This window comes from Parasteatoda tepidariorum, chromosome 8, assembly GCF_043381705.1.
Source record: "Parasteatoda tepidariorum isolate YZ-2023 chromosome 8, CAS_Ptep_4.0, whole genome shotgun sequence".
NCBI lineage: Eukaryota > Metazoa > Arthropoda > Arachnida > Araneae > Theridiidae > Parasteatoda > Parasteatoda tepidariorum.
Genome location: NC_092211.1, coordinates 73107360 through 73118918, shown reverse-complemented (window position 1 = coordinate 73118918; position 11559 = coordinate 73107360). Strand labels below are relative to the sequence as shown.

At 29.3% G+C, this 11559-nt stretch overlaps 1 pseudogene; it reads right to left on the bottom strand.

Moving 5' to 3' along the window:
* Positions 1 to 2250: 2250 nt before the first annotated feature.
* Positions 2251 to 11319, bottom strand: LOC139426273 (uncharacterized; annotated as a pseudogene).
* Positions 11320 to 11559: the final 240 nt, after the last annotated feature.

Genomic DNA, 11559 nt, shown 5'->3' with positions numbered 1-11559 from the left:
TTTTATTAGACATGCTATAAAAAATGAGTAATTACTATATTGTACCAATTATAGTTTTAAAAAAACTGAAGTAAGGTTAAATTTTATGTTTGAAATAAATATACATCATAACTGTAAATACATACTTTATTATAAGCTCATGAAACAATTTCACTTAATTTCAAGTAAATAAATACAGAACAGTTAGCACGTGGCAATCAATTTCAGATTGGTTTAGTAAAATGTTTTTTGATAAAAATACATAATGAATCGCTATTTTACAATTTTTACATACAATAAATATTCCTGAAGAGAAGTTCAAATGATTAAAAAAACTGTTTCTCAGTATGTTACGGATATAGAAAGAAGGGAAGTTAACCTAAGTTTAACTGGTTAAGTGATTACAAATCACAGTCAATTAAATCTCGAAAAATTTAAACTTTTCCATTTTAACTACCTAAAACAAGTAGTTTGAGCAAATCCTAGTCATTTAGGGTGTGAAATTTGTCTAAACAACAATATGTTTAAAAGAAACAATAATGAATAAATAACTCTTCCTCTACAGTGCCCCCAAGTTTCGTTTGATATTACGATTCACTACACTTATGATTTTTTACGTTTAAATGCCTATTTTTTTACTGATTTTTATACTGCCTACGGCTATTTTTTATACTGATATTTTTTTAAAAGTTGATGACAATTGTTCAATATGCTCTTGAACAATATAGTCACAGATCCAGACCCACTTTGGCTGAGGTATTGAAATCTTTGTCGGGCTTTAACCTACTAGGATTAATAGTCTCCAACACTAACTGTTTACACTTAGGTTTATTTGTCCTTTTTTAAAAAGTAACAGAAACAGAAAATTTAATTGAAGATATGAAGATAATTCGCATGATAAGGTTGTGATTTATATTTGTTTTTTTCTGTTTCTGTTTTTTTTTAAATAACACATAAAGCAATTTTCTACATTTTATATGAATCGTAATATGAAATGAAGAACGTAATATGAATATTTTTCCCAAAAAATATCCAAAAAATAGTTTCTATCAAACCGTACCCAAATGTTTTGGAAACTTTAGTAAATATATAAATTTAATCTTAAAATTCATTGGATCATTTGCTACAAGTATTTGCTTAATCCTTTCTAAAATGAAAAGTTTAAAATATAAAAACATATTCTTAAAGGGAGTCGGTAGGGCATATATCTAAAACTGACCTTTTTCGATGTACCTTTTCTAAGAAACTACTTACGTTATCGCTTTCAAATTGTTTGGGAATATTAGAAATTATATGAGTTGTATACAATGACAATGTTTTAGGGTCACAAGGAATACTTTTTAAGTTCTGAAAGATTTTCGAAGAAGCATTTTAAGAAATTAAAGGTTCTCAGTTCATAATCTTTTAAAACATTTTCTGCCAAAGATATGCATTAGCGGTTATCACAGTGTAAACATGTATATGTAAATATTCTATGAAAAGCAAAATGAAGCAATATCTTGTTTAGGTGCTGAGAAAAATTCTGTTTTATCATTATTGGTATATGCCGTTGGCGACTATCTTTAAAATATATTAAAAAAGAAAGAATTTATTATAATTGTAATACAATAATTTAATACAAATAAGTAATGGGCATTTTTCCAGGAGGGAAAAAATAGAGCAGAAAATAAAACTTAGAGATTAAGTCCATTAAAGCAGACAAAATTAAATCGACTTCGAAAATTGGGAAAGACAGCTTATTTAAATTAATAAATGCAGAGAGTTACCGAAATAGACATAATAGCAAAAAGAATAAGAAATAAGAATAGTTCCCTTTAAGGAATTCTGAAGATTTCCCGATTTCCAGTCACCAGATCCTGGTCTCTCTGAGCTCAACTGCTTTTTTCTGGTGATAAGAGCCAGATTTAATGTTTTTAGCAATAATAACTTAAAAAACTTTTTTTTGTATAAATAAATAATATCTTTAATAAGATAAGGTGCATAAACAATATCATAACGTTGAATCTGTGATGTTTAACCATATTGTGCTGGTGCTTGGGAAGCAGAAAATAAAAGAGAGTCGTCTCCAAACTTGACGCCTTTTTCCAACATGACACAAAAGAGTTTGCCATTCAAGTTCACTTTTGGTCTCCTTATTACAGGCGATAATATAGATGAAATTATTCCTAAGGGACTATGCATACCACCCAGAAGTCCCCCAGCATGTTCATTATTGTTATTACCAATGCTGAACTTAATGCCCAAAGGTTCGTATTGTCCTGCTCTGTCGACACCTATGGCTGGATTCTGCGGTTGCGCGTAGTTTCCACCTGGTGGCTGGTGCTAAGAATAAGATCCAGCTTATTGCTGATGGTTATTTAACCCTTTTTGTTGAGGATAATTTACCACTTGTTGAAGATAGTTAGCTACTTGCTGAACTGGGGGAGGTACTTGTTGAGGTCTTTGGTAAGTATGTTGTGCTACTTGGTTGCTTTGAGCATTTGGGTAGGCTTGGGGCACATTTTGATAGGTTTGTTGAGGAGAGTTGATACTCTGTTGGATGTAGCTTTGTTCTGGAGAAAGATAGTTTGGTGCTTGGGAAGATGGCCTGTTGAAGTCTGCATAGTTTAATCCAATGTTTAAGCTCTCCGTCCTGGGCTGGCTTTGTTGGAAGCTTTGATGTAGATTACCGGACGTAAAATTTTGTGAAATTAAACGCATGGATTCTTTCAGAATATCTGCCTGATTAGTAGTTTTTTGCAGATTTTCGCCAACTTGCACTGTTTGTTTCAAATTATCTTTTGAATTCAAAATGTCTTGGTACTTCCTCAGTTCTTCTTCATAATCGTAGTCCATTTTCCCTTTTTGTGGAGGAAGTTTTAACAAAAAATTTAAACCGGATGCACCCAAATGCATATCATTCATTTTTTCACTAGTATCTACAAAATATAAGAGATTTAACAAAAATTTTAAAGTATTTGAAATCATAAGTTAATATAATTTTGAGGTTTTTCATGGGCTTTCTTAAATTGGAAGTAAATGATGAAAATGTTATTCATTATTTTTTTTTACTTTGTCTTGGCTAAATCTAAATACTCACGATAATAAATAACGTAATTTAACTTGCATGAACGATATGAAGATTCCACAAAATTCCCATTTTAGCTAATAGCATGGGGCTGAGGGTAAACATATACTTGTATCGATTATTTATTTTCTTAAGGTTTTTTTTTTGGAAAGAAAACTAACTCAAATTTGTGTTGCAGAAAGTAGAAACCTAATTCCACTTCTTTTGTTACAACAATTAAATAGAAGCGGACTCTTATTCTTCATGGTATAATTGAATCTTATCCGTTATGGACCTTTCGCTTTTAATAACAGCATTTATCTGTAATTTATACATTTTTTGGTGTCTTTACGCTATACAAAAAGATTTAAGAGAGAATAAGATTAATTGAAGATATTTTAAAAGTTTTTGAAAATAAATTTAATTTATGTACTTTGGGTGATAAAGGAATTAATTTTTTATAAGTCGTAAAGTGGTTAATAAAACCAATGTCTCCTCTTCAAAGCCACCTTCAAAGCCAACTTAGTAATTTCTGACATTTAATTACAATAATTTTAAAAGCACTTTAATAAAATATACAAAATTTCAATTCTATATATCCTATACGGGCTAAAAATATTGGCAATTCTGCTACCTATGATTGGCATGCTTTAAATTAAATGTTGTTTGCAAGATTTCAAATTATATTATAATTTTGAAAAAAGGCATAAATTTCCAAATCATATTAGTAAAATTTAGGTAAATGCTAAAAACAATAAGATATTACTAACAAAAAATATAAAAATATTTACAGACTTTCTTCTCCAGGCATTGGAGCAAAAACTACAAATTGTGTTGTTCCAGGCTTTGCTCCCTTACTTACAGAAAGAATCTCTTTAAGAACATCATTGGGTACGGTAGATGGAGTGTCTGGTCCCGCAGTACTAGCTTCTGTATTGGGGAGGGCACAAAATACACAATGTACAATGAATCTTTCTCTGTTGTGTCGTCAAATTGACTTTGTGGGTGATGGTTTTGATTAGCGTCGAATCTTGATAACTCTGAATCATGACTATCTTGGCCGTTTGCTGTTGGATAGCGACTGTACGCCATCTCATGACGGTTTTCCATTACTTGAAAAATGTCTTCTTATTGAGATGTTGTACTCGTCTAAAAAACATTTACTAAACAATATAAACTTAAAATTAAAACAAATAAAACTGAAATAAACATCATTGCTGAAGTTCCAATACGGAGGAAAAATTACCTGATAAAATTATCGTATTTTACAATAATAAAATTTCTGGTAAAAAAAAAAAAACAAACAAAAACGTAATTCTAGTTAATGAAATCAAAATATACGGGATTTAAAATAATCATTTGGTAAGTTATTCCGTTCATATGGTAATAATTTACCTACAATTCTGGTTTACAAAATTATTGTTCTTATTGTTACACATTTAGTAAAAAAAAATACAAAACTGACAAGTAAATTTAATCGAATAAATGGTATCAACCCTTCGACGCAGATGGAACACCGGTGTCCCTTCTATATATTTTTTCTGATGCTCTAATAGAAAGCAAAATTATATTTTGGTATTTGTAAATTATAAAAAAATAGTCTAATAGTAACTAGAAAATCTATAATATCGGAATTATATTTGGATATAATTCCGATGTTCGGAATTATATCCAGAATATCGGAATTATATTTGTACTAAAATATAAAATTTAAAAAAAGTAGTTTGAAATTTTTTTATTCATGTTCAAAAATGCATTAATAATTGATTTTGTAAATTAACGAAATTTCAATGATGAATAACTGTTTCTCTCAGATCTAAATAATTACCTCTTAGATCTAAATAAAATGATCTTAGCAAAAAAATAGCGAATTTGAAAAAATATTTTTGGAAGTGCCTTGTTTGGAAGATTTTAACTTTAATGCAGTGTTTCATGCTCTTATCACAATCATAAATTATTAAAATGCTAAATACAATATTTTTTCACTTATTTTGACCTAAATCAATACAAAATAATGAAAAAGTATGAAAAATAAGCTTAATAGAAATTCTGCGTTGAAAGTCTAAGATATCATGATGAAATTATCGCATTTTACCACATTCACAAACTTTTAGCACATATAAAATTATATTTTATTTTTAATTTCACTGAAATCATTATCAGAGCTCTTCGGTATTACAACCTAGTTCTTCTGGTATTCCCATAGAACCAGAAATACCGTATATTTAACCACATTCTGGTAGTTTTGGTTCATTGCCAAATTTCATTTAAATCTATCTGCACACAAGTTCTGGAGTTGTAAAGAAAAAATGAAAATTCTCTTAATTTTGAACCCCAGCATATTATGTAGATTTTCCCATTATCATAGGCGAAGCTTAACCCTGTCCCGTCTCCATAAGGAGGCATCCAGAACTTTAGGAGACATCCCATTATCACAAATAGAATTGAACTTAAATAACTTTAGCTTTTGATTTACAGCAAGATTTTTCATTGAACATTTAAAATTATTTGTAAAAATTATATGTGCTGAACAAGAACAAAATAAACTAAAGGGATGATTTAAAATATATGTATTCCTTTCGGTTTCATTTTATTATTATTATTTTATTTCAGGTACTACCTCAAAAAAATTTCATTAAAAAAACAAAAATGTAATCTGAAAAAATGAGTAACATCATCCATTATCTAATAGTTAAACTTATGCAATTTTTTTGAAACTTGTAAGCAGAACCTTATTACGGAAATATATAAAACACAATACTAACAATGAATAAGAACAGCAATCCATTTAAAATTAACATGAAACTCAACGGGATAATTTTATAAACTGCTTAATAAATTTCAAATACTTAGTACGTTTAAGATTTTGAAATGAATAGTTAATGCTAAAGTTGGTGATTTCAACTCCTACCCAACTGTTTTGCCGAAAATGTTTCTAAAATATGTTACATGCTACATATTCAATATATTTACAAATCCAATACAGTAAAAAATATCCATTTATCTAAAGAAATATATATAAAATTTTTAATAAGGAATTTTCACTACACTGATGACTTTTTACGGTTAAAAGCTATTTATTTTCTACACTGATATTTTTTTAAGATTGATGACAGTTGTTAAATAGGCATATGAACATTGCCAACAGATTCTTACCAACTTAGTTGTTGGCATTGAATTCTTTTTTAATCTTTAAACAACTTTAACTGGTTACATTTAATTTATTTGTTCTTTTTTTACCGTAACAGAAAAGTTTGCTTAAGATAATTAGTATGTTGATGATGTGATTCTTATTTAATGTTTCAATTTCTGCTTTTTGAAACAACACATAATACAATTTTCTACAATTTATATTAATCCTAATATGGAATGATATGATTTAAAGTTCAACAAAATTCTCAAAGTTTCCTCCATTATCGGGACCATATATTTGCTCTTAACGTGGCATGGTTTATATGGTGGTATAAAGGCATGGTGAAGAGAGCGTCCAATGCTTAAAAAATACCCTTAGAAGTAAAGAAGTAAATACTCAAAATTAAAAAAAACAACATTTGTTTAGTAAATCACGCTAAAGTGCAGATATATAGTTTAAAAAAACGGAAAACTATTTACGAATATTTATAATTTTTGCGATTAGGAATTCTTTTAAAAAATATTTCAGATTAAAACATGAGAAGACAAAGTTTTCAAAAATATCCATTCATGTAAAGAAATATAAATAAAAATTTTTGATAAGCATTTTTAAGTTCAGGCAATGTTACGTTAAGCTTATGTATATAATTAACATAATCGAGGACATTTCGCTAACCTTTCCTGAGAGTTTTTATGAGAAACTTTTGAACTAAAAATTGCTTCTTAAAAATTTTTAGGTACTTATTTTTGACACATAAGGGTATTTCTGAAGAAAAAAAAATTTACACTCAATTTATAATCTAAAACAAGTTTAGAACTATATCTTCATTGCATCCAAATTAAAACAAAAAATCGCAAGGTTTTTCTAATATGTTACCTGGGGGATGGGATAGCCTGGTTCGTAGGGCACTGGGCTCATGTCCATGAGTTCGTGGGTTCGATCACAGGTCGACCGAAGATAGTAAGTGGTAGTAGACGTGTAGTAAATGGTGACTGGTACACATTAAATCTGTCGAGTTGCAAAGTCCTCCATGTTGCCATAACAAATCATACCTCTCGGGGTACTGATCCAGGAGTCTCCTTGTCTTCTGGATTGATTCAAAATTGCGAGGCTACAGAGTTGAACATAAGTAATCGTAGACCCAAAATTAGGTCAACTGTTCAACGACGGATATATAAAAAAAATACGTTTACTGTAAATATTCTCTTAACATTGTATTGTTTGGAGTAAACAAAAAAGAGAAAATAAAATTTTGAGTATTTATTTCTTGAAACATTTCACGAAAGAATTAGAAAAAAAGAAGTATAGATTATATTAAAAAATGAGCGTCTTCAAACAAATCCTTCTTAAAAATTTTGATTTCTTATTTCGTGGCACATGTGGGTATTTTGGAAAAATTGGCACTTGCTTTGTAATTTGGAACAAATTTCTAAAAATTTCGTCACTGCAAAACTTTTTAAGAAATTTAATGTATCCATTATTGTGCTAACTATGTTAATGCACCGGGTATTTTTTAAGAAAGAAAATTACTCTCACTTTATAATTTGAAACAAATTTAAATATTTTTGTGTCTCAGTAAAACATGCTGGTACACTAAATGTGTCGGGGTCGCCAAAGCTCTAAGTAAGAGTTGGGTGAAACATCGTACTAGCTACAGTGACGGGTGACAGGGCCAGTTCTATGGATCCGGTCGTCGGTACAACGGGAAGACGAAAACAAAACCTAGTTTTGTTTTTCCGGAGACCACATTTCCTAGCAGAATTCCTCCATTTTTTAAAAATCTGGATTAAATCACCCCATCCTAATCTCCACCCAATTTTTAATATCACCATGTCTCAACCTCATGCTAACCATAACTATTTCATTTTCCAAATCTCATTCCGAATCACGAAAATTATAACTTTGCATTAACCGAAAATGGTTTACAATTCATCAACTAACGTCATTCTCAATTCTTCAATCACATAACTAGTAATACATATTTCTAAAACTTAACTCCAAAGCCTCTGTAATCTCACGATTTTATTCATTATCAATTTTTGTGATTGTGATATTCATGTAATTTTGTAACTCTGACTGAATTGCTGCACTGTTATAATTTATTACCACTGGTTCAAACGATATTCAACGCTATCAACTGTAATGTTATCAATCTACCAATTTAAGTAATTATCAACTTTGTCCCACCATTATGCTACTGCGAATTAATTTTTCAAAATTAAATTTGAGTGACAATTACAATGTTATGTGATTTTTGCAACTTAACCGTAGTTGAACACTAGACCTCGTTGATCCAACACTGATTATTAATAATAATCTTAAATAGTTCATTCCTTCTCACCAGACTCTAACTTTTTTAATTTTATTTGCTATATCTGTTTTCAATCCACTTTTCTTTTTTTTTTTTTTTTTACTCCAACTGATATTCGAGTAAAGTTTTTTCTTTCTTAATCTCAATTGCTCCCTTTTTTGTTTTTATCCCCAATTTTATTTCTAGTGTTACCGTAGTTTCTTACAGTTATGTTATTTGTAATCGCAATTTAATTTTGCTATTTTCCATGTACTAACCTTTCAGCAAGATCAGATAGACGAGCTTAGTAAGTCTGTAGGGCTGTACGATTGGGAACTAGGTGCGCGGGGACGCACACGCGTCTTCCGGGTGACGGGTGTGGGGTTTCCGCGTCATAAGGGCCTCAGGGTCCTTCTGACCTCCGGAAGTGCAAGGGATGATGTTTTACGCAGAGTGGCCGAGAAAAGTCGGCTGGCCGGCTGGTCACTTGCGGTGACCAAACAATACTGCGTTAAGAGCATATTTATAGTTAACATATTGGAAGATAATTAACAAATTTTTTATTATTTTTGGAAATGAGGAATTTGTTTGAAACTTGTATTAGATTGCAAAGTAAATGTCACATTCTTTAAAAATACACATGGATGTGAAGAAATAAGTAAATACATTTTTTAAAGAAGTATTTGTTAGTGCAAACCACGCTACTTTAAGAGCAGTAATATAGTTATCTTAATGGAGGACAATTGGCAAATTTTTTATATTATTTTGCAATGAGTAATTTTATTGAAACTTGTTTCAGATTACGAATAAAGCGACATTTTTTCAAAAATATCAACGTGTTTCAGAAAGTAAGTAGTACTCAAAATTTTTAAGAAGCAATTTTTAGTCCAAACAATGTTACGTTATGAGCATACATAGGGAGCAAAGCAGGACATTTGGCAAATTTTTTATAATTTTTTGTAGTGAGTATTTTTTTTAAAACTTATTTCAGAGGAAAAAGTTAAATTGTTCAGATTTAAAAGTGAGCGTCACTTTCGTCAAAAATAAAAATTTGTTTACTCACGATATGAGCACATTTAATGATAACATAATCGAGAACACTTTGTGAATTTTTTTTATATATATTTTTGCAATTAGAAATTGCTTTAAAACTTTTTTCAGATGAAACGTAACTGACAAATGTTTCAAAAATACCCTTATTTGTGACGAAATAAATACTCAAAATATTTAAGAAGCATTTTAGTCAAAATCATGTTATGTAAAGAGCATATATATAGTTAACATATTTTAGTTTGTTTTGCTAATTTTTTAAAAAATTTTTGCAATGAAAGAATCTTTAAAACTTTTTTCAAATTACAAACTGGGCGTCAATTTTTTCGAAAATACTCTCATGTGTTAAGATATAAATACTAAGAATTTTGAAGTTTTAGTTAATTTATTTGTTTAAGTGAATGTTAACTCCAAACAATATTTAATTGATAGCATATTTATAGTTAACGTATTTGAAGACACTTTCCGAAATTTTTATTATTTTTTGAAATGAGGAAGTTATTTGAAACTTGTATCAGATTACTGAGTAAACTTCAAATTTTCTAAGAAATACACACAAATGTGAAGAAATAAATACCCAATTTCTTTCAGAATCATTTCTTAGTGCAAACTAAATTACGTTCGGAGCATTAATATAATTATCTTAATAAAGGATAAATTGCGATTTTTTTTGTAATTTTTTGATATGACATTTCAAACTTGTTGTTCAGATTACAAATAAAGCGTCATTTTTTAAAAAATACCAATATGTTTCAGAAATTAAGCACTCAAAATTATAAGAAGGATTTGTTTAATCACGTTAAGAGCATGTATCTATAATTATTAGGAAGAAGGACAATTTTCGAATTTTTTTAAAATTTTCATTGAGAAAATAATTTTAAACTCGTTTCAACGAGTAACATAACATAAAACGAGTGTCAATTTTTTTCAAACCCATATGTGTCAGGAAATAATTACTCAAAATTTTTAAGGAGCAATTTTCAGTCAGAACAATGCTACGTTTTGAGCATGCATATGAAAATAAAACATGACATTTTGCGAATTTTTTATAATTATTTGCATTGAGAGCATCCTGAAACAAGTTTCATCATATGAAACTTGATTCAGATTTAAAAGTTAGCGTCAAATTTTTAAAATATATTCATAGTTTTTAAGAAATAAAAACCCGAAATTTTTAAGAAGCATTTGTTTAGTCCAAACCATATGCTACGTAAAATGCCATGCTACGGGAGCAGCTATCAGTGGAGTCTAACTCTCTTCCATACTGAGGAAGTTGGGTGTAGCGCTCATTCTGAAACGTTATAGTAAGTAAGCTCATTAACCCTGAAAGTAGGGTGTAGCGCTCATTTTTCTCCTACTTTCGTATTTGACAGTTAATGAAAAAAAAATCTGATTTGAAAATCTTTATTTAGAAAGTATTATTGAAAAGTATTATTACTAAAATAAAAATTTTAAAAGTGTTATTAATAAAATTTCAGTTTCAGTGACAGAATTGTATTAAATATTGTTCAATATTTTGATCACTAGGTCTCTCTCTCTCGGAATTATAAGGTATTCAAATTGCGGTTATTTTTAACGATAACAAATTATTTGAAGATCAAGAGGGAAGAACGGTTAATATCCATTGTTTGTTTTTTTTTACAAAAATGGCGATTAGATCATAATCTGTTTAAAATTTAAAATTACTTAGTTTTGTCAAATCTACAACAATGAAAAGCTGTTATACCTGAGAGTTATTACGCGGAGAGGATGGATGGGCTTGGAGGAAAAACGGTAACGATTACCATAAAATCCGCTCTCCCTCTCAGAATCAACTTTCATGGATAAGAACCGTTCTTCCAGATTGATCTTTTTTCTTCAGTATTGCTATCAATTGAGCTACTTAGTTAATAATAATTCTATGATTTATCAAATAACAATAATAACAATGAAACATAAGAAAACAGAAGCAATAATCGTCGAAAACTGTCATTTTTATTTAATTAAATACCGAAAAAGGCCAAAATTGAAAATTACATCATTTGAACATGAAATGAAATTCATCTGCCTCTATAAATGACA